The sequence below is a fragment of the Anomaloglossus baeobatrachus genome, unplaced genomic scaffold, assembly GCF_048569485.1.
Source record: "Anomaloglossus baeobatrachus isolate aAnoBae1 unplaced genomic scaffold, aAnoBae1.hap1 Scaffold_914, whole genome shotgun sequence".
NCBI lineage: Eukaryota > Metazoa > Chordata > Amphibia > Anura > Aromobatidae > Anomaloglossus > Anomaloglossus baeobatrachus.
Genome location: NW_027445310.1, coordinates 1 through 22,094, shown reverse-complemented (window position 1 = coordinate 22,094; position 22,094 = coordinate 1). Strand labels below are relative to the sequence as shown.

General features: G+C 46.4%; 12 non-coding genes and 1 pseudogene across 12 annotated transcripts; all 13 read right to left on the bottom strand.

Annotated features, from left to right (window-relative positions):
• Positions 1-729: 729 nt before the first annotated feature.
• Positions 730-920, bottom strand: LOC142289222 (U2 spliceosomal RNA). Its single transcript, XR_012749729.1, has one exon. It is a non-coding gene; the product is annotated as a U2 spliceosomal RNA (small nuclear RNA).
• Positions 921-2,307: 1,387 nt separating this feature from the next.
• LOC142289221 (U2 spliceosomal RNA) lies at positions 2,308-2,498 on the bottom strand. Its single transcript, XR_012749728.1, has one exon. It is a non-coding gene; the product is annotated as a U2 spliceosomal RNA (small nuclear RNA).
• A 1,387-nt stretch (positions 2,499-3,885) lies between these two features.
• On the bottom strand, positions 3,886-4,076 carry LOC142289220 (U2 spliceosomal RNA). Its single transcript, XR_012749727.1, has one exon. It is a non-coding gene; the product is annotated as a U2 spliceosomal RNA (small nuclear RNA).
• A 1,387-nt stretch (positions 4,077-5,463) lies between these two features.
• Positions 5,464-5,654, bottom strand: LOC142289244 (U2 spliceosomal RNA). Its single transcript, XR_012749749.1, has one exon. It is a non-coding gene; the product is annotated as a U2 spliceosomal RNA (small nuclear RNA).
• A 1,387-nt stretch (positions 5,655-7,041) lies between these two features.
• On the bottom strand, positions 7,042-7,246 carry LOC142289245 (U2 spliceosomal RNA; annotated as a pseudogene).
• A 2,185-nt stretch (positions 7,247-9,431) lies between these two features.
• LOC142289219 (U2 spliceosomal RNA) lies at positions 9,432-9,622 on the bottom strand. The gene has a single exon (XR_012749726.1). It is a non-coding gene; the product is annotated as a U2 spliceosomal RNA (small nuclear RNA).
• A 1,387-nt stretch (positions 9,623-11,009) lies between these two features.
• LOC142289218 (U2 spliceosomal RNA) lies at positions 11,010-11,200 on the bottom strand. Its single transcript, XR_012749725.1, has one exon. It is a non-coding gene; the product is annotated as a U2 spliceosomal RNA (small nuclear RNA).
• Positions 11,201-12,587: 1,387 nt separating this feature from the next.
• Positions 12,588-12,778, bottom strand: LOC142289217 (U2 spliceosomal RNA). The gene has a single exon (XR_012749724.1). It is a non-coding gene; the product is annotated as a U2 spliceosomal RNA (small nuclear RNA).
• A 1,387-nt stretch (positions 12,779-14,165) lies between these two features.
• LOC142289249 (U2 spliceosomal RNA) lies at positions 14,166-14,356 on the bottom strand. Its single transcript, XR_012749752.1, has one exon. It is a non-coding gene; the product is annotated as a U2 spliceosomal RNA (small nuclear RNA).
• A 1,387-nt stretch (positions 14,357-15,743) lies between these two features.
• LOC142289248 (U2 spliceosomal RNA) lies at positions 15,744-15,934 on the bottom strand. Its single transcript, XR_012749751.1, has one exon. It is a non-coding gene; the product is annotated as a U2 spliceosomal RNA (small nuclear RNA).
• Positions 15,935-17,321: 1,387 nt separating this feature from the next.
• On the bottom strand, positions 17,322-17,512 carry LOC142289240 (U2 spliceosomal RNA). Its single transcript, XR_012749745.1, has one exon. It is a non-coding gene; the product is annotated as a U2 spliceosomal RNA (small nuclear RNA).
• Positions 17,513-18,899: 1,387 nt separating this feature from the next.
• Positions 18,900-19,090, bottom strand: LOC142289228 (U2 spliceosomal RNA). Its single transcript, XR_012749734.1, has one exon. It is a non-coding gene; the product is annotated as a U2 spliceosomal RNA (small nuclear RNA).
• Positions 19,091-20,477: 1,387 nt separating this feature from the next.
• LOC142289216 (U2 spliceosomal RNA) lies at positions 20,478-20,668 on the bottom strand. Its single transcript, XR_012749723.1, has one exon. It is a non-coding gene; the product is annotated as a U2 spliceosomal RNA (small nuclear RNA).
• Positions 20,669-22,094: the final 1,426 nt, after the last annotated feature.

Sequence of the window (22,094 nt, the reverse complement as noted above, 5' to 3'; positions counted from 1 at the left end):
CAAAGGTTAGAGGGGGGCTTTCTCAGAGGGCTTTTTACAGTTTTTCTATTCCCAATTAGCCGTTTAAGTGTACTTATTGAAAGTAGTAATTCTTTCATAGGCCGCCCTTTCTTAGTATTTGACGTTCCTTATATTGCGGTATGAGGCTTCGCAGTAGGTTGCAAACATTCATCACCCATGACTGTCCCCAATTGAGCTCAGAAGCTCAATGTCTATCATGACCTCTCTTTTAGAATGTCCAAGAGCAAGCAAACTATTCCTCCAGGAGAGGGCGCCAACAGACTACTAAAGAGATCATCATTACTCAAAGAAAACCCCAAAAACCAATGCATGATAGGAATAAACAGGTAACTTTCTTTGGAGTGGAAGCGGAGAGATCGCACCAGATGCCAATTCTAGATCTTATCACACCTGTGGTCACTGCAGCAGCAGGTGAATCCACTTTGTCCAAAAGGGATCTATTCCATTCAATTGCAAATGATCTAGATAAGACAGAGAACTGCAGCACGGGGACATAGCCGAGTTGGTCAGGTTGAGTGGTGATGAGTTTGCTATTTGGATGAATAAAGAAAGTCAAAAGTGTGAAAGATAAAAAACAAAAGGAGGAAGTGTGAAAAGTGAATGGGCCAAATTGAGGTGCATATGAAGACGTATGCTTTCTTCCAATTCATTAAATCGGGCTAATATGAATCAGGTGAATTGAGTTCTGCTTTTGGAAACTGGGTTAAGAAGGGGTGCACCGTTCCTGGAGGTACTGCAATACCAGGTCAATGCGTGGAGTGGACAGAGCAAGCTCTTTTTCCATCTCCCTGTTCTAAAAATCCATTTAATATATGGTCCCCAGATAGGGGACGTATCAGATATTAAACTGATAAGAACAGATACTACACTTGATCTTAGCCAAAAGGCCGAGAAGCGATAACCAGAATTGGTTTGGGCCTCGAGTGGCACCCTGGCCTATGCCGGACACATCTTAGGGAGAGAGAGCGAGAGGGAGACAAACCCACGCCTACACAAGACATTTTGTCACCCAAGCCAACCCTTGAAAAGGCTGCTTTGCAGAGCAAAAACAAGAAGAATGGTGCGTTTTGCAGCCGCCGCCCACTGCAATGAATCTGAATAACTCCTCCTTTAGGGCGCAAGCAACTCCCCTCCCCCTTGCAGTCTTTCCAATTCACGATACAAAAAGACGGACAGGACAGGTTGCCTGACTTTCCGTCACTGCCACCCTTTGCCATCCTTACCCGTAGAAAGCCCTTTCATCATCCCCAAACCCTAATCTTTTCCCTTTCCTTCCCAGCCCCCAAACCCTGCCCTCTGTACCTTTCTCACCACCCGCTTCCCTTCTCCTGTCATCCCCCTACCACCCGGGAAAAAAAGAGATTGCCCCCTCCTTCCACTAGCCCACCCTCCCACCCAAAGAACAACTTCTTCTGCGCAGCTTGTTTTCTAGGCAGCAGCGCTATTGTGATGTCATCGGGGGGCATTGTGACAAGCCGCCAGTGTTCCGTCTCTTCATGTTGTGCACAGTTCAAACGGAAAATACATCAACAGGCAGACTACAGAAAAGCTTACTATCAAAGGTTAGAGGGGGGCTTTCTCAGAGGGCTTTTTACAGTTTTTCTATTCCCAATTAGCCGTTTAAGTGTACTTATTGAAAGTAGTAATTCTTTCATAGGCCGCCCTTTCTTAGTATTTGACGTTCCTTATATTGCGGTATGAGGCTTCGCAGTAGGTTGCAAACATTCATCACCCATGACTGTCCCCAATTGAGCTCAGAAGCTCAATGTCTATCATGACCTCTCTTTTAGAATGTCCAAGAGCAAGCAAACTATTCCTCCAGGAGAGGGCGCCAACAGACTACTAAAGAGATCATCATTACTCAAAGAAAACCCCAAAAACCAATGCATGATAGGAATAAACAGGTAACTTTCTTTGGAGTGGAAGCGGAGAGATCGCACCAGATGCCAATTCTAGATGTTATCACACCTGTGGTCACTGCAGCAGCAGGTGAATCCACTTTGTCCAAAAGGGATCTATTCCATTCAATTGCAAATGATCTAGATAAGACAGAGAACTGCAGCACGGGGACATAGCCGAGTTGGTCAGGTTGAGTGGTGATGAGTTTGCTATTTGGATGAATAAAGAAAGTCAAAAGTGTGAAAGATAAAAAACAAAAGGAGGAAGTGTGAAAAGTGAATGGGCCAAATTGAGGTGCATATGAAGACGTATGCTTTCTTCCAATTCATTAAATCGGGCTAATATGAATCAGGTGAATTGAGTTCTGCTTTTGGAAACTGGGTTAAGAAGGGGTGCACCGTTCCTGGAGGTACTGCAATACCAGGTCAATGCGTGGAGTGGACAGAGCAAGCTCTTTTTCCATCTCCCTGTTCTAAAAATCCATTTAATATATGGTCCCCAGATAGGGGACGTATCAGATATTAAACTGATAAGAACAGATACTACACTTGATCTTAGCCAAAAGGCCGAGAAGCGATAACCAGAATTGGTTTGGGCCTCGAGTGGCACCCTGGCCTATGCCGGACACATCTTAGGGAGAGAGAGCGAGAGGGAGACAAACCCACGCCTACACAAGACATTTTGTCACCCAAGCCAACCCTTGAAAAGGCTGCTTTGCAGAGCAAAAACAAGAAGAATGGTGCGTTTTGCAGCCGCCGCCCACTGCAATGAATCTGAATAACTCCTCCTTTAGGGCGCAAGCAACTCCCCTCCCCCTTGCAGTCTTTCCAATTCACGATACAAAAAGACGGACAGGACAGGTTGCCTGACTTTCCGTCACTGCCACCCTTTGCCATCCTTACCCGTAGAAAGCCCTTTCATCATCCCCAAACCCTAATCTTTTCCCTTTCCTTCCCAGCCCCCAAACCCTGCCCTCTGTACCTTTCTCACCACCCGCTTCCCTTCTCCTGTCATCCCCCTACCACCCGGGAAAAAAAGAGATTGCCCCCTCCTTCCACTAGCCCACCCTCCCACCCAAAGAACAACTTCTTCTGCGCAGCTTGTTTTCTAGGCAGCAGCGCTATTGTGATGTCATCGGGGGGCATTGTGACAAGCCGCCAGTGTTCCGTCTCTTCATGTTGTGCACAGTTCAAACGGAAAATACATCAACAGGCAGACTACAGAAAAGCTTACTATCAAAGGTTAGAGGGGGGCTTTCTCAGAGGGCTTTTTACAGTTTTTCTATTCCCAATTAGCCGTTTAAGTGTACTTATTGAAAGTAGTAATTCTTTCATAGGCCGCCCTTTCTTAGTATTTGACGTTCCTTATATTGCGGTATGAGGCTTCGCAGTAGGTTGCAAACATTCATCACCCATGACTGTCCCCAATTGAGCTCAGAAGCTCAATGTCTATCATGACCTCTCTTTTAGAATGTCCAAGAGCAAGCAAACTATTCCTCCAGGAGAGGGCGCCAACAGACTACTAAAGAGATCATCATTACTCAAAGAAAACCCCAAAAACCAATGCATGATAGGAATAAACAGGTAACTTTCTTTGGAGTGGAAGCGGAGAGATCGCACCAGATGCCAATTCTAGATCTTATCACACCTGTGGTCACTGCAGCAGCAGGTGAATCCACTTTGTCCAAAAGGGATCTATTCCATTCAATTGCAAATGATCTAGATAAGACAGAGAACTGCAGCACGGGGACATAGCCGAGTTGGTCAGGTTGAGTGGTGATGAGTTTGCTATTTGGATGAATAAAGAAAGTCAAAAGTGTGAAAGATAAAAAACAAAAGGAGGAAGTGTGAAAAGTGAATGGGCCAAATTGAGGTGCATATGAAGACGTATGCTTTCTTCCAATTCATTAAATCGGGCTAATATGAATCAGGTGAATTGAGTTCTGCTTTTGGAAACTGGGTTAAGAAGGGGTGCACCGTTCCTGGAGGTACTGCAATACCAGGTCAATGCGTGGAGTGGACAGAGCAAGCTCTTTTTCCATCTCCCTGTTCTAAAAATCCATTTAATATATGGTCCCCAGATAGGGGACGTATCAGATATTAAACTGATAAGAACAGATACTACACTTGATCTTAGCCAAAAGGCCGAGAAGCGATAACCAGAATTGGTTTGGGCCTCGAGTGGCACCCTGGCCTATGCCGGACACATCTTAGGGAGAGAGAGCGAGAGGGAGACAAACCCACGCCTACACAAGACATTTTGTCACCCAAGCCAACCCTTGAAAAGGCTGCTTTGCAGAGCAAAAACAAGAAGAATGGTGCGTTTTGCAGCCGCCGCCCACTGCAATGAATCTGAATAACTCCTCCTTTAGGGCGCAAGCAACTCCCCTCCCCCTTGCAGTCTTTCCAATTCACGATACAAAAAGACGGACAGGACAGGTTGCCTGACTTTCCGTCACTGCCACCCTTTGCCATCCTTACCCGTAGAAAGCCCTTTCATCATCCCCAAACCCTAATCTTTTCCCTTTCCTTCCCAGCCCCCAAACCCTGCCCTCTGTACCTTTCTCACCACCCGCTTCCCTTCTCCTTTCATCCCCCTACCACCCGGGAAAAAAAGAGATTGCCCCCTCCTTCCACTAGCCCACCCTCCCACCCAAAGAACAACTTCTTCTGCGCAGCTTGTTTTCTAGGCAGCAGCGCTATTGTGATGTCATCGGGGGGCATTGTGACAAGCCGCCAGTGTTCCGTCTCTTCATGTTGTGCACAGTTCAAACGGAAAATACATCAACAGGCAGACTACAGAAAAGCTTACTATCAAAGGTTAGAGGGGGGCTTTCTCAGAGGGCTTTTTACAGTTTTTCTATTCCCAATTAGCCGTTTAAGTGTACTTATTGAAAGTAGTAATTCTTTCATAGGCCGCCCTTTCTTAGTATTTGACGTTCCTTATATTGCGGTATGAGGCTTCGCAGTAGGTTGCAAACATTCATCACCCATGACTGTCCCCAATTGAGCTCAGAAGCTCAATGTCTATCATGACCTCTCTTTTAGAATGTCCAAGAGCAAGCAAACTATTCCTCCAGGAGAGGGCGCCAACAGACTACTAAAGAGATCATCATTACTCAAAGAAAACCCCAAAAACCAATGCATGATAGGAATAAACAGGTAACTTTCTTTGGAGTGGAAGCGGAGAGATCGCACCAGATGCCAATTCTAGATCTTATCACACCTGTGGTCACTGCAGCAGCAGGTGAATCCACTTTGTCCAAAAGGGATCTATTCCATTCAATTGCAAATGATCTAGATAAGACAGAGAACTGCAGCACGGGGACATAGCCGAGTTGGTCAGGTTGAGTGGTGATGAGTTTGCTATTTGGATGAATAAAGAAAGTCAAAAGTGTGAAAGATAAAAAACAAAAGGAGGAAGTGTGAAAAGTGAATGGGCCAAATTGAGGTGCATATGAAGACGTATGCTTTCTTCCAATTCATTAAATCGGGCTAATATGAATCAGGTGAATTGAGTTCTGCTTTTGGAAACTGGGTTAAGAAGGGGTGCACCGTTCCTGGAGGTACTGCAATACCAGGTCAATGCGTGGAGTGGACAGAGCAAGCTCTTTTTCCATCTCCCTGTTCTAAAAATCCATTTAATATATGGTCCCCAGACAGGGGACGTATCAGATATTAAACTGCTAAGAACAGATACTACACTTGATCTTAGCCAAAAGGCCGAGAAGCGATAACCAGAATTGGTTTGGGCCTCGAGTGGCACCCTGGCCTATGCCGGACACATCTTAGGGAGAGAGAGCGAGAGGGAGACAAACCCACGCCTACACAAGACATTTTGTCACCCAAGCCAACCCTTGAAAAGGCTGCTTTGCAGAGCAAAAACAAGAAGAATGGTGCGTTTTGCAGCCGCCGCCCACTGCAATGAATCTGAATAACTCCTCCTTTAGGGCGCAAGCAACTCCCCTCCCCCTTGCAGTCTTTCCAATTCACGATACAAAAAGACGGACAGGACAGGTTGCCTGACTTTCCGTCACTGCCACCCTTTGCCATCCTTACCCGTAGAAAGCCCTTTCATCATCCCCAAACCCTAATCTTTTCCCTTTCCTTCCCAGCCCCCAAACCCTGCCCTCTGTACCTTTCTCACCACCCGCTTCCCTTCTCCTGTCATCCCCCTACCACCCGGGAAAAAAAGAGATTGCCCCCTCCTTCCACTAGCCCACCCTCCCACCCAAAGAACAACTTCTTCTGCGCAGCTTGTTTTCTAGGCAGCAGCGCTATTGTGATGTCATCGGGGGGCATTGTGACAAGCCGCCAGTGTTCCGTCTCTTCATGTTGTGCACAGTTCAAACGGAAAATACATCAACAGGCAGACTACAGAAAAGCTTACTATCAAAGGTTAGAGGGGGGCTTTCTCAGAGGGCTTTTTACAGTTTTTCTATTCCCAATTAGCCGTTTAAGTGTACTTATTGAAAGTAGTAATTCTTTCATAGGCCGCCCTTTCTTAGTATTTGACGTTCCTTATATTGCGGTATGAGGCTTCGCAGTAGGTTGCAAACATTCATCACCCATGACTGTCCCCAATTGAGCTCAGAAGCTCAATGTCTATCATGACCTCTCTTTTAGAATGTCCAAGAGCAAGCAAACTATTCCTCCAGGAGAGGGCGCCAACAGACTACTAAAGAGATCATCATTACTCAAAGAAAACCCCAAAAACCAATGCATGATAGGAATAAACAGGTAACTTTCTTTGGAGTGGAAGCGGAGAGATCGCACCAGATGCCAATTCTAGATCTTATCACACCTGTGGTCACTGCAGCAGCAGGTGAATCCACTTTGTCCAAAAGGGATCTATTCCATTCAATTGCAAATGATCTAGATAAGACAGAGAACTGCAGCACGGGGACATAGCCGAGTTGGTCAGGTTGAGTGGTGATGAGTTTGCTATTTGGATGAATAAAGAAAGTCAAAAGTGTGAAAGATAAAAAACAAAAGGAGGAAGTGTGAAAAGTGAATGGGCCAAATTGAGGTGCATATGAAGACGTATGCTTTCTTCCAATTCATTAAATCGGGCTAATATGAATCAGGTGAATTGAGTTCTGCTTTTGGAAACTGGGTTAAGAAGGGGTGCACCGTTCCTGGAGGTACTGCAATACCAGGTCAATGCGTGGAGTGGACAGAGCAAGCTCTTTTTCCATCTCCCTGTTCTAAAAATCCATTTAATATATGGTCCCCAGATAGGGGACGTATCAGATATTAAACTGATAAGAACAGATTTTTGATTTAATGATTTAATGAAGCTTTCCAAAGCACCACAAAAAATGCATGACCGAAGTCACACCAAAAACAGTGCAAAGGCTAGGATTCGTGTGGACCCCACCGTGAGGAGAGGGTCCCCAAAAATCAACCCCGTCCCTCCGAGCCAGAAGGCCACAGCAAGGGTCAGGGATCTTCGGTGCTCCCCCAAGCCGAAGCCTGGTTGAGCCTTGTCGTTGCTCCCAGCGTCCACCCAGGCATCTTACCCAAGTGGAGTAGAGAGCTACTAGTTATTGGTTTCGCAGCCGAAACTGCCCGGACCGTCAACCGGTGTTGGTTTCTCAGCCCAAGGCTAACCGGACCTCCAACCGGGTGTTGGTTTCTCAGCCGAAGCTGACCCAGACCTCCAACCGGGTGTTGGTTTCTCAGCCGAAGCTGACCCGGACCTCCAACCGGGTGTTAGTTTCTCAGCCCAAAGCTGACCAGACCTCCGACCGGGATTATAAAAATTTCCCTTCCTAGCCAGAAGGCCGGGATAGGGTAATATGCTCAAAAAGTATGAAAAGGCAAGGTACGGTGTGCTACAGAGCCCAAGGCTTGCCGGGGTCCCAAGCCAGCAAGCTCAGACTCACTCCAGGGTCGTCAGTCCTGGGGCACGTTGTACTATAGCCCCCCACCCTTACTCAGTCTAATAGCCTTGATCCTGGTAGGGCCATGTTTTCCTCTAGATGAATATACTATCCACCCAGAGTACTAGCAAGCGCAACCTTCCAGTGTGCAGTGTATCATTGTACTAAGGTGGCCTGGAGCTTAAACCACCTCTTCGAACAACACTACACATGATCTTAGCCAAAAGGCCGAGAAGCGATAACCAGAATTGGTTTGGGCCTCGAGTGGCACCCTGGCCTATGCCGGACACATCTTAGGGAGAGAGAGCGAGAGGGAGACAAACCCACGCCTACACAAGACATTTTGTCACCCAAGCCAACCCTTGAAAAGGCTGCTTTGCAGAGCAAAAACAAGAAGAATGGTGCGTTTTGCAGCCGCCGCCCACTGCAATGAATCTGAATAACTCCTCCTTTAGGGCGCAAGCAACTCCCCTCCCCCTTGCAGTCTTTCCAATTCACGATACAAAAAGACGGACAGGACAGGTTGCCTGACTTTCCGTCACTGCCACCCTTTGCCATCCTTACCCGTAGAAAGCCCTTTCATCATCCCCAAACCCTAATCTTTTCCCTTTCCTTCCCAGCCCCCAAACCCTGCCCTCTGTACCTTTCTCACCACCCGCTTCCCTTCTCCTGTCATCCCCCTACCACCCGGGAAAAAAAGAGATTGCCCCCTCCTTCCACTAGCCCACCCTCCCACCCAAAGAACAACTTCTTCTGCGCAGCTTGTTTTCTAGGCAGCAGCGCTATTGTGATGTCATCGGGGGGCATTGTGACAAGCCGCCAGTGTTCCGTCTCTTCATGTTGTGCACAGTTCAAACGGAAAATACATCAACAGGCAGACTACAGAAAAGCTTACTATCAAAGGTTAGAGGGGGGCTTTCTCAGAGGGCTTTTTACAGTTTTTCTATTCCCAATTAGCCGTTTAAGTGTACTTATTGAAAGTAGTAATTCTTTCATAGGCCGCCCTTTCTTAGTATTTGACGTTCCTTATATTGCGGTATGAGGCTTCGCAGTAGGTTGCAAACATTCATCACCCATGACTGTCCCCAATTGAGCTCAGAAGCTCAATGTCTATCATGACCTCTCTTTTAGAATGTCCAAGAGCAAGCAAACTATTCCTCCAGGAGAGGGCGCCAACAGACTACTAAAGAGATCATCATTACTCAAAGAAAACCCCAAAAACCAATGCATGATAGGAATAAACAGGTAACTTTCTTTGGAGTGGAAGCGGAGAGATCGCACCAGATGCCAATTCTAGATCTTATCACACCTGTGGTCACTGCAGCAGCAGGTGAATCCACTTTGTCCAAAAGGGATCTATTCCATTCAATTGCAAATGATCTAGATAAGACAGAGAACTGCAGCACGGGGACATAGCCGAGTTGGTCAGGTTGAGTGGTGATGAGTTTGCTATTTGGATGAATAAAGAAAGTCAAAAGTGTGAAAGATAAAAAACAAAAGGAGGAAGTGTGAAAAGTGAATGGGCCAAATTGAGGTGCATATGAAGACGTATGCTTTCTTCCAATTCATTAAATCGGGCTAATATGAATCAGGTGAATTGAGTTCTGCTTTTGGAAACTGGGTTAAGAAGGGGTGCACCGTTCCTGGAGGTACTGCAATACCAGGTCAATGCGTGGAGTGGACAGAGCAAGCTCTTTTTCCATCTCCCTGTTCTAAAAATCCATTTAATATATGGTCCCCAGATAGGGGACGTATCAGATATTAAACTGATAAGAACAGATACTACACTTGATCTTAGCCAAAAGGCCGAGAAGCGATAACCAGAATTGGTTTGGGCCTCGAGTGGCACCCTGGCCTATGCCGGACACATCTTAGGGAGAGAGAGCGAGAGGGAGACAAACCCACGCCTACACAAGACATTTTGTCACCCAAGCCAACCCTTGAAAAGGCTGCTTTGCAGAGCAAAAACAAGAAGAATGGTGCGTTTTGCAGCCGCCGCCCACTGCAATGAATCTGAATAACTCCTCCTTTAGGGCGCAAGCAACTCCCCTCCCCCTTGCAGTCTTTCCAATTCACGATACAAAAAGACGGACAGGACAGGTTGCCTGACTTTCCGTCACTGCCACCCTTTGCCATCTTTACCCGTAGAAAGCCCTTTCATCATCCCCAAACCCTAATCTTTTCCCTTTCCTTCCCAGCCCCCAAACCCTGCCCTCTGTACCTTTCTCACCACCCGCTTCCCTTCTCCTGTCATCCCCCTACCACCCGGGAAAAAAAGAGATTGCCCCCTCCTTCCACTAGCCCACCCTCCCACCCAAAGAACAACTTCTTCTGCGCAGCTTGTTTTCTAGGCAGCAGCGCTATTGTGATGTCATCGGGGGGCATTGTGACAAGCCGCCAGTGTTCCGTCTCTTCATGTTGTGCACAGTTCAAACGGAAAATACATCAACAGGCAGACTACAGAAAAGCTTACTATCAAAGGTTAGAGGGGGGCTTTCTCAGAGGGCTTTTTACAGTTTTTCTATTCCCAATTAGCCGTTTAAGTGTACTTATTGAAAGTAGTAATTCTTTCATAGGCCGCCCTTTCTTAGTATTTGACGTTCCTTATATTGCGGTATGAGGCTTCGCAGTAGGTTGCAAACATTCATCACCCATGACTGTCCCCAATTGAGCTCAGAAGCTCAATGTCTATCATGACCTCTCTTTTAGAATGTCCAAGAGCAAGCAAACTATTCCTCCAGGAGAGGGCGCCAACAGACTACTAAAGAGATCATCATTACTCAAAGAAAACCCCAAAAACCAATGCATGATAGGAATAAACAGGTAACTTTCTTTGGAGTGGAAGCGGAGAGATCGCACCAGATGCCAATTCTAGATCTTATCACACCTGTGGTCACTGCAGCAGCAGGTGAATCCACTTTGTCCAAAAGGGATCTATTCCATTCAATTGCAAATGATCTAGATAAGACAGAGAACTGCAGCACGGGGACATAGCCGAGTTGGTCAGGTTGAGTGGTGATGAGTTTGCTATTTGGATGAATAAAGAAAGTCAAAAGTGTGAAAGATAAAAAACAAAAGGAGGAAGTGTGAAAAGTGAATGGGCCAAATTGAGGTGCATATGAAGACGTATGCTTTCTTCCAATTCATTAAATCGGGCTAATATGAATCAGGTGAATTGAGTTCTGCTTTTGGAAACTGGGTTAAGAAGGGGTGCACCGTTCCTGGAGGTACTGCAATACCAGGTCAATGCGTGGAGTGGACAGAGCAAGCTCTTTTTCCATCTCCCTGTTCTAAAAATCCATTTAATATATGGTCCCCAGATAGGGGACGTATCAGATATTAAACTGATAAGAACAGATACTACACTTGATCTTAGCCAAAAGGCCGAGAAGCGATAACCAGAATTGGTTTGGGCCTCGAGTGGCACCCTGGCCTATGCCGGACACATCTTAGGGAGAGAGAGCGAGAGGGAGACAAACCCACGCCTACACAAGACATTTTGTCACCCAAGCCAACCCTTGAAAAGGCTGCTTTGCAGAGCAAAAACAAGAAGAATGGTGCGTTTTGCAGCCGCCGCCCACTGCAATGAATCTGAATAACTCCTCCTTTAGGGCGCAAGCAACTCCCCTCCCCCTTGCAGTCTTTCCAATTCACGATACAAAAAGACGGACAGGACAGGTTGCCTGACTTTCCGTCACTGCCACCCTTTGCCATCTTTACCCGTAGAAAGCCCTTTCATCATCCCCAAACCCTAATCTTTTCCCTTTCCTTCCCAGCCCCCAAACCCTGCCCTCTGTACCTTTCTCACCACCCGCTTCCCTTCTCCTGTCATCCCCCTACCACCCGGGAAAAAAAGAGATTGCCCCCTCCTTCCACTAGCCCACCCTCCCACCCAAAGAACAACTTCTTCTGCGCAGCTTGTTTTCTAGGCAGCAGCGCTATTGTGATGTCATCGGGGGGCATTGTGACAAGCCGCCAGTGTTCCGTCTCTTCATGTTGTGCACAGTTCAAACGGAAAATACATCAACAGGCAGACTACAGAAAAGCTTACTATCAAAGGTTAGAGGGGGGCTTTCTCAGAGGGCTTTTTACAGTTTTTCTATTCCCAATTAGCCGTTTAAGTGTACTTATTGAAAGTAGTAATTCTTTCATAGGCCGCCCTTTCTTAGTATTTGACGTTCCTTATATTGCGGTATGAGGCTTCGCAGTAGGTTGCAAACATTCATCACCCATGACTGTCCCCAATTGAGCTCAGAAGCTCAATGTCTATCATGACCTCTCTTTTAGAATGTCCAAGAGCAAGCAAACTATTCCTCCAGGAGAGGGCGCCAACAGACTACTAAAGAGATCATCATTACTCAAAGAAAACCCCAAAAACCAATGCATGATAGGAATAAACAGGTAACTTTCTTTGGAGTGGAAGCGGAGAGATCGCACCAGATGCCAATTCTAGATCTTATCACACCTGTGGTCACTGCAGCAGCAGGTGAATCCACTTTGTCCAAAAGGGATCTATTCCATTCAATTGCAAATGATCTAGATAAGACAGAGAACTGCAGCACGGGGACATAGCCGAGTTGGTCAGGTTGAGTGGTGATGAGTTTGCTATTTGGATGAATAAAGAAAGTCAAAAGTGTGAAAGATAAAAAACAAAAGGAGGAAGTGTGAAAAGTGAATGGGCCAAATTGAGGTGCATATGAAGACGTATGCTTTCTTCCAATTCATTAAATCGGGCTAATATGAATCAGGTGAATTGAGTTCTGCTTTTGGAAACTGGGTTAAGAAGGGGTGCACCGTTCCTGGAGGTACTGCAATACCAGGTCAATGCGTGGAGTGGACAGAGCAAGCTCTTTTTCCATCTCCCTGTTCTAAAAATCCATTTAATATATGGTCCCCAGATAGGGGACGTATCAGATATTAAACTGATAAGAACAGATACTACACTTGATCTTAGCCAAAAGGCCGAGAAGCGATAACCAGAATTGGTTTGGGCCTCGAGTGGCACCCTGGCCTATGCCGGACACATCTTAGGGAGAGAGAGCGAGAGGGAGACAAACCCACGCCTACACAAGACATTTTGTCACCCAAGCCAACCCTTGAAAAGGCTGCTTTGCAGAGCAAAAACAAGAAGAATGGTGCGTTTTGCAGCCGCCGCCCACTGCAATGAATCTGAATAACTCCTCCTTTAGGGCGCAAGCAACTCCCCTCCCCCTTGCAGTCTTTCCAATTCACGATACAAAAAGACGGACAGGACAGGTTGCCTGACTTTCCGTCACTGCCACCCTTTGCCATCCTTACCCGTAGAAAGCCCTTTCATCATCCCCAAACCCTAATCTTTTCCCTTTCCTTCCCAGCCCCCAAACCCTGCCCTCTGTACCTTTCTCACCACCCGCTTCCCTTCTCCTGTCATCCCCCTACCACCCGGGAAAAAAAGAGATTGCCCCCTCCTTCCACTAGCCCACCCTCCCACCCAAAGAACAACTTCTTCTGCGCAGCTTGTTTTCTAGGCAGCAGCGCTATTGTGATGTCATCGGGGGGCATTGTGACAAGCCGCCAGTGTTCCGTCTCTTCATGTTGTGCACAGTTCAAACGGAAAATACATCAACAGGCAGACTACAGAAAAGCTTACTATCAAAGGTTAGAGGGGGGCTTTCTCAGAGGGCTTTTTACAGTTTTTCTATTCCCAATTAGCCGTTTAAGTGTACTTATTGAAAGTAGTAATTCTTTCATAGGCCGCCCTTTCTTAGTATTTGACGTTCCTTATATTGCGGTATGAGGCTTCGCAGTAGGTTGCAAACATTCATCACCCATGACTGTCCCCAATTGAGCTCAGAAGCTCAATGTCTATCATGACCTCTCTTTTAGAATGTCCAAGAGCAAGCAAACTATTCCTCCAGGAGAGGGCGCCAACAGACTACTAAAGAGATCATCATTACTCAAAGAAAACCCCAAAAACCAATGCATGATAGGAATAAACAGGTAACTTTCTTTGGAGTGGAAGCGGAGAGATCGCACCAGATGCCAATTCTAGATCTTATCACACCTGTGGTCACTGCAGCAGCAGGTGAATCCACTTTGTCCAAAAGGGATCTATTCCATTCAATTGCAAATGATCTAGATAAGACAGAGAACTGCAGCACGGGGACATAGCCGAGTTGGTCAGGTTGAGTGGTGATGAGTTTGCTATTTGGATGAATAAAGAAAGTCAAAAGTGTGAAAGATAAAAAACAAAAGGAGGAAGTGTGAAAAGTGAATGGGCCAAATTGAGGTGCATATGAAGACGTATGCTTTCTTCCAATTCATTAAATCGGGCTAATATGAATCAGGTGAATTGAGTTCTGCTTTTGGAAACTGGGTTAAGAAGGGGTGCACCGTTCCTGGAGGTACTGCAATACCAGGTCAATGCGTGGAGTGGACAGAGCAAGCTCTTTTTCCATCTCCCTGTTCTAAAAATCCATTTAATATATGGTCCCCAGATAGGGGACGTATCAGATATTAAACTGATAAGAACAGATACTACACTTGATCTTAGCCAAAAGGCCGAGAAGCGATAACCAGAATTGGTTTGGGCCTCGAGTGGCACCCTGGCCTATGCCGGACACATCTTAGGGAGAGAGAGCGAGAGGGAGACAAACCCACGCCTACACAAGACATTTTGTCACCCAAGCCAACCCTTGAAAAGGCTGCTTTGCAGAGCAAAAACAAGAAGAATGGTGCGTTTTGCAGCCGCCGCCCACTGCAATGAATCTGAATAACTCCTCCTTTAGGGCGCAAGCAACTCCCCTCCCCCTTGCAGTCTTTCCAATTCACGATACAAAAAGACGGACAGGACAGGTTGCCTGACTTTCCGTCACTGCCACCCTTTGCCATCCTTACCCGTAGAAAGCCCTTTCATCATCCCCAAACCCTAATCTTTTCCCTTTCCTTCCCAGCCCCCAAACCCTGCCCTCTGTACCTTTCTCACCACCCGCTTCCCTTCTCCTGTCATCCCCCTACCACCCGGGAAAAAAAGAGATTGCCCCCTCCTTCCACTAGCCCACCCTCCCACCCAAAGAACAACTTCTTCTGCGCAGCTTGTTTTCTAGGCAGCAGCGCTATTGTGATGTCATCGGGGGGCATTGTGACAAGCCGCCAGTGTTCCGTCTCTTCATGTTGTGCACAGTTCAAACGGAAAATACATCAACAGGCAGACTACAGAAAAGCTTACTATCAAAGGTTAGAGGGGGGCTTTCTCAGAGGGCTTTTTACAGTTTTTCTATTCCCAATTAGCCGTTTAAGTGTACTTATTGAAAGTAGTAATTCTTTCATAGGCCGCCCTTTCTTAGTATTTGACGTTCCTTATATTGCGGTATGAGGCTTCGCAGTAGGTTGCAAACATTCATCACCCATGACTGTCCCCAATTGAGCTCAGAAGCTCAATGTCTATCATGACCTCTCTTTTAGAATGTCCAAGAGCAAGCAAACTATTCCTCCAGGAGAGGGCGCCAACAGACTACTAAAGAGATCATCATTACTCAAAGAAAACCCCAAAAACCAATGCATGATAGGAATAAACAGGTAACTTTCTTTGGAGTGGAAGCGGAGAGATCGCACCAGATGCCAATTCTAGATCTTATCACACCTGTGGTCACTGCAGCAGCAGGTGAATCCACTTTGTCCAAAAGGGATCTATTCCATTCAATTGCAAATGATCTAGATAAGACAGAGAACTGCAGCACGGGGACATAGCCGAGTTGGTCAGGTTGAGTGGTGATGAGTTTGCTATTTGGATGAATAAAGAAAGTCAAAAGTGTGAAAGATAAAAAACAAAAGGAGGAAGTGTGAAAAGTGAATGGGCCAAATTGAGGTGCATATGAAGACGTATGCTTTCTTCCAATTCATTAAATCGGGCTAATATGAATCAGGTGAATTGAGTTCTGCTTTTGGAAACTGGGTTAAGAAGGGGTGCACCGTTCCTGGAGGTACTGCAATACCAGGTCAATGCGTGGAGTGGACAGAGCAAGCTCTTTTTCCATCTCCCTGTTCTAAAAATCCATTTAATATATGGTCCCCAGATAGGGGACGTATCAGATATTAAACTGATAAGAACAGATACTACACTTGATCTTAGCCAAAAGGCCGAGAAGCGATAACCAGAATTGGTTTGGGCCTCGAGTGGCACCCTGGCCTATGCCGGACACATCTTAGGGAGAGAGAGCGAGAGGGAGACAAACCCACGCCTACACAAGACATTTTGTCACCCAAGCCAACCCTTGAAAAGGCTGCTTTGCAGAGCAAAAACAAGAAGAATGGTGCGTTTTGCAGCCGCCGCCCACTGCAATGAATCTGAATAACTCCTCCTTTAGGGCGCAAGCAACTCCCCTCCCCCTTGCAGTCTTTCCAATTCACGATACAAAAAGACGGACAGGACAGGTTGCCTGACTTTCCGTCACTGCCACCCTTTGCCATCCTTACCCGTAGAAAGCCCTTTCATCATCCCCAAACCCTAATCTTTTCCCTTTCCTTCCCAGCCCCCAAACCCTGCCCTCTGTACCTTTCTCACCACCCGCTTCCCTTCTCCTGTCATCCCCCTACCACCCGGGAAAAAAAGAGATTGCCCCCTCCTTCCACTAGCCCACCCTCCCACCCAAAGAACAACTTCTTCTGCGCAGCTTGTTTTCTAGGCAGCAGCGCTATTGTGATGTCATCGGGGGGCATTGTGACAAGCCGCCAGTGTTCCGTCTCTTCATGTTGTGCACAGTTCAAACGGAAAATACATCAACAGGCAGACTACAGAAAAGCTTACTATCAAAGGTTAGAGGGGGGCTTTCTCAGAGGGCTTTTTACAGTTTTTCTATTCCCAATTAGCCGTTTAAGTGTACTTATTGAAAGTAGTAATTCTTTCATAGGCCGCCCTTTCTTAGTATTTGACGTTCCTTATATTGCGGTATGAGGCTTCGCAGTAGGTTGCAAACATTCATCACCCATGACTGTCCCCAATTGAGCTCAGAAGCTCAATGTCTATCATGACCTCTCTTTTAGAATGTCCAAGAGCAAGCAAACTATTCCTCCAGGAGAGGGCGCCAACAGACTACTAAAGAGATCATCATTACTCAAAGAAAACCCCAAAAACCAATGCATGATAGGAATAAACAGGTAACTTTCTTTGGAGTGGAAGCGGAGAGATCGCACCAGATGCCAATTCTAGATCTTATCACACCTGTGGTCACTGCAGCAGCAGGTGAATCCACTTTGTCCAAAAGGGATCTATTCCATTCAATTGCAAATGATCTAGATAAGACAGAGAACTGCAGCACGGGGACATAGCCGAGTTGGTCAGGTTGAGTGGTGATGAGTTTGCTATTTGGATGAATAAAGAAAGTCAAAAGTGTGAAAGATAAAAAACAAAAGGAGGAAGTGTGAAAAGTGAATGGGCCAAATTGAGGTGCATATGAAGACGTATGCTTTCTTCCAATTCATTAAATCGGGCTAATATGAATCAGGTGAATTGAGTTCTGCTTTTGGAAACTGGGTTAAGAAGGGGTGCACCGTTCCTGGAGGTACTGCAATACCAGGTCAATGCGTGGAGTGGACAGAGCAAGCTCTTTTTCCATCTCCCTGTTCTAAAAATCCATTTAATATATGGTCCCCAGATAGGGGACGTATCAGATATTAAACTGATAAGAACAGATACTACACTTGATCTTAGCCAAAAGGCCGAGAAGCGATAACCAGAATTGGTTTGGGCCTCGAGTGGCACCCTGGCCTATGCCGGACACATCTTAGGGAGAGAGAGCGAGAGGGAGACAAACCCACGCCTACACAAGACATTTTGTCACCCAAGCCAACCCTTGAAAAGGCTGCTTTGCAGAGCAAAAACAAGAAGAATGGTGCGTTTTGCAGCCGCCGCCCACTGCAATGAATCTGAATAACTCCTCCTTTAGGGCGCAAGCAACTCCCCTCCCCCTTGCAGTCTTTCCAATTCACGATACAAAAAGACGGACAGGACAGGTTGCCTGACTTTCCGTCACTGCCACCCTTTGCCATCCTTACCCGTAGAAAGCCCTTTCATCATCCCCAAACCCTAATCTTTTCCCTTTCCTTCCCAGCCCCCAAACCCTGCCCTCTGTACCTTTCTCACCACCCGCTTCCCTTCTCCTGTCATCCCCCTACCACCCGGGAAAAAAAGAGATTGCCCCCTCCTTCCACTAGCCCACCCTCCCACCCAAAGAACAACTTCTTCTGCGCAGCTTGTTTTCTAGGCAGCAGCGCTATTGTGATGTCATCGGGGGGCATTGTGACAAGCCGCCAGTGTTCCGTCTCTTCATGTTGTGCACAGTTCAAACGGAAAATACATCAACAGGCAGACTACAGAAAAGCTTACTATCAAAGGTTAGAGGGGGGCTTTCTCAGAGGGCTTTTTACAGTTTTTCTATTCCCAATTAGCCGTTTAAGTGTACTTATTGAAAGTAGTAATTCTTTCATAGGCCGCCCTTTCTTAGTATTTGACGTTCCTTATATTGCGGTATGAGGCTTCGCAGTAGGTTGCAAACATTCATCACCCATGACTGTCCCCAATTGAGCTCAGAAGCTCAATGTCTATCATGACCTCTCTTTTAGAATGTCCAAGAGCAAGCAAACTATTCCTCCAGGAGAGGGCGCCAACAGACTACTAAAGAGATCATCATTACTCAAAGAAAACCCCAAAAACCAATGCATGATAGGAATAAACAGGTAACTTTCTTTGGAGTGGAAGCGGAGAGATCGCACCAGATGCCAATTCTAGATCTTATCACACCTGTGGTCACTGCAGCAGCAGGTGAATCCACTTTGTCCAAAAGGGATCTATTCCATTCAATTGCAAATGATCTAGATAAGACAGAGAACTGCAGCACGGGGACATAGCCGAGTTGGTCAGGTTGAGTGGTGATGAGTTTGCTATTTGGATGAATAAAGAAAGTCAAAAGTGTGAAAGATAAAAAACAAAAGGAGGAAGTGTGAAAAGTGAATGGGCCAAATTGAGGTGCATATGAAGACGTATGCTTTCTTCCAATTCATTAAATCGGGCTAATATGAATCAGGTGAATTGAGTTCTGCTTTTGGAAACTGGGTTAAGAAGGGGTGCACCGTTCCTGGAGGTACTGCAATACCAGGTCAATGCGTGGAGTGGACAGAGCAAGCTCTTTTTCCATCTCCCTGTTCTAAAAATCCATTTAATATATGGTCCCCAGATAGGGGACGTATCAGATATTAAACTGATAAGAACAGATACTACACTTGATCTTAGCCAAAAGGCCGAGAAGCGATAACCAGAATTGGTTTGGGCCTCGAGTGGCACCCTGGCCTATGCCGGACACATCTTAGGGAGAGAGAGCGAGAGGGAGACAAACCCACGCCTACACAAGACATTTTGTCACCCAAGCCAACCCTTGAAAAGGCTGCTTTGCAGAGCAAAAACAAGAAGAATGGTGCGTTTTGCAGCCGCCGCCCACTGCAATGAATCTGAATAACTCCTCCTTTAGGGCGCAAGCAACTCCCCTCCCCCTTGCAGTCTTTCCAATTCACGATACAAAAAGACGGACAGGACAGGTTGCCTGACTTTCCGTCACTGCCACCCTTTGCCATCCTTACCCGTAGAAAGCCCTTTCATCATCCCCAAACCCTAATCTTTTCCCTTTCCTTCCCAGCCCCCAAACCCTGCCCTCTGTACCTTTCTCACCACCCGCTTCCCTTCTCCTGTCATCCCCCTACCACCCGGGAAAAAAAGAGATTGCCCCCTCCTTCCACTAGCCCACCCTCCCACCCAAAGAACAACTTCTTCTGCGCAGCTTGTTTTCTAGGCAGCAGCGCTATTGTGATGTCATCGGGGGGCATTGTGACAAGCCGCCAGTGTTCCGTCTCTTCATGTTGTGCACAGTTCAAACGGAAAATACATCAACAGGCAGACTACAGAAAAGCTTACTATCAAAGGTTAGAGGGGGGCTTTCTCAGAGGGCTTTTTACAGTTTTTCTATTCCCAATTAGCCGTTTAAGTGTACTTATTGAAAGTAGTAATTCTTTCATAGGCCGCCCTTTCTTAGTATTTGACGTTCCTTATATTGCGGTATGAGGCTTCGCAGTAGGTTGCAAACATTCATCACCCATGACTGTCCCCAATTGAGCTCAGAAGCTCAATGTCTATCATGACCTCTCTTTTAGAATGTCCAAGAGCAAGCAAACTATTCCTCCAGGAGAGGGCGCCAACAGACTACTAAAGAGATCATCATTACTCAAAGAAAACCCCAAAAACCAATGCATGATAGGAATAAACAGGTAACTTTCTTTGGAGTGGAAGCGGAGAGATCGCACCAGATGCCAATTCTAGATCTTATCACACCTGTGGTCACTGCAGCAGCAGGTGAATCCACTTTGTCCAAAAGGGATCTATTCCATTCAATTGCAAATGATCTAGATAAGACAGAGAACTGCAGCACGGGGACATAGCCGAGTTGGTCAGGTTGAGTGGTGATGAGTTTGCTATTTGGATGAATAAAGAAAGTCAAAAGTGTGAAAGATAAAAAACAAAAGGAGGAAGTGTGAAAAGTGAATGGGCCAAATTGAGGTGCATATGAAGACGTATGCTTTCTTCCAATTCATTAAATCGGGCTAATATGAATCAGGTGAATTGAGTTCTGCTTTTGGAAACTGGGTTAAGAAGGGGTGCACCGTTCCTGGAGGTACTGCAATACCAGGTCAATGCGTGGAGTGGACAGAGCAAGCTCTTTTTCCATCTCCCTGTTCTAAAAATCCATTTAATATATGGTCCCCAGATAGGGGACGTATCAGATATTAAACTGATAAGAACAGATACTACACTTGATCTTAGCCAAAAGGCCGAGAAGCGATAACCAGAATTGGTTTGGGCCTCGAGTGGCACCCTGGCCTATGCCGGACACATCTTAGGGAGAGAGAGCGAGAGGGAGACAAACCCACGCCTACACAAGACATTTTGTCACCCAAGCCAACCCTTGAAAAGGCTGCTTTGCAGAGCAAAAACAAGAAGAATGGTGCGTTTTGCAGCCGCCGCCCACTGCAATGAATCTGAATAACTCCTCCTTTAGGGCGCAAGCAACTCCCCTCCCCCTTGCAGTCTTTCCAATTCACGATACAAAAAGACGGACAGGACAGGTTGCCTGACTTTCCGTCACTGCCACCCTTTGCCATCCTTACCCGTAGAAAGCCCTTTCATCATCCCCAAACCCTAATCTTTTCCCTTTCCTTCCCAGCCCCCAAACCCTGCCCTCTGTACCTTTCTCACCACCCGCTTCCCTTCTCCTGTCATCCCCCTACCACCCGGGAAAAAAAGAGATTGCCCCCTCCTTCCACTAGCCCACCCTCCCACCCAAAGAACAACTTCTTCTGCGCAGCTTGTTTTCTAGGCAGCAGCGCTATTGTGATGTCATCGGGGGGCATTGTGACAAGCCGCCAGTGTTCCGTCTCTTCATGTTGTGCACAGTTCAAACGGAAAATACATCAACAGGCAGACTACAGAAAAGCTTACTATCAAAGGTTAGAGGGGGGCTTTCTCAGAGGGCTTTTTACAGTTTTTCTATTCCCAATTAGCCGTTTAAGTGTACTTATTGAAAGTAGTAATTCTTTCATAGGCCGCCCTTTCTTAGTATTTGACGTTCCTTATATTGCGGTATGAGGCTTCGCAGTAGGTTGCAAACATTCATCACCCATGACTGTCCCCAATTGAGCTCAGAAGCTCAATGTCTATCATGACCTCTCTTTTAGAATGTCCAAGAGCAAGCAAACTATTCCTCCAGGAGAGGGCGCCAACAGACTACTAAAGAGATCATCATTACTCAAAGAAAACCCCAAAAACCAATGCATGATAGGAATAAACAGGTAACTTTCTTTGGAGTGGAAGCGGAGAGATCGCACCAGATGCCAATTCTAGATCTTATCACACCTGTGGTCACTGCAGCAGCAGGTGAATCCACTTTGTCCAAAAGGGATCTATTCCATTCAATTGCAAATGATCTAGATAAGACAGAGAACTGCAGCACGGGGACATAGCCGAGTTGGTCAGGTTGAGTGGTGATGAGTTTGCTATTTGGATGAATAAAGAAAGTCAAAAGTGTGAAAGATAAAAAACAAAAGGAGGAAGTGTGAAAAGTGAATGGGCCAAATTGAGGTGCATATGAAGACGTATGCTTTCTTCCAATTCATTAAATCGGGCTAATATGAATCAGGTGAATTGAGTTCTGCTTTTGGAAACTGGGTTAAGAAGGGGTGCACCGTTCCTGGAGGTACTGCAATACCAGGT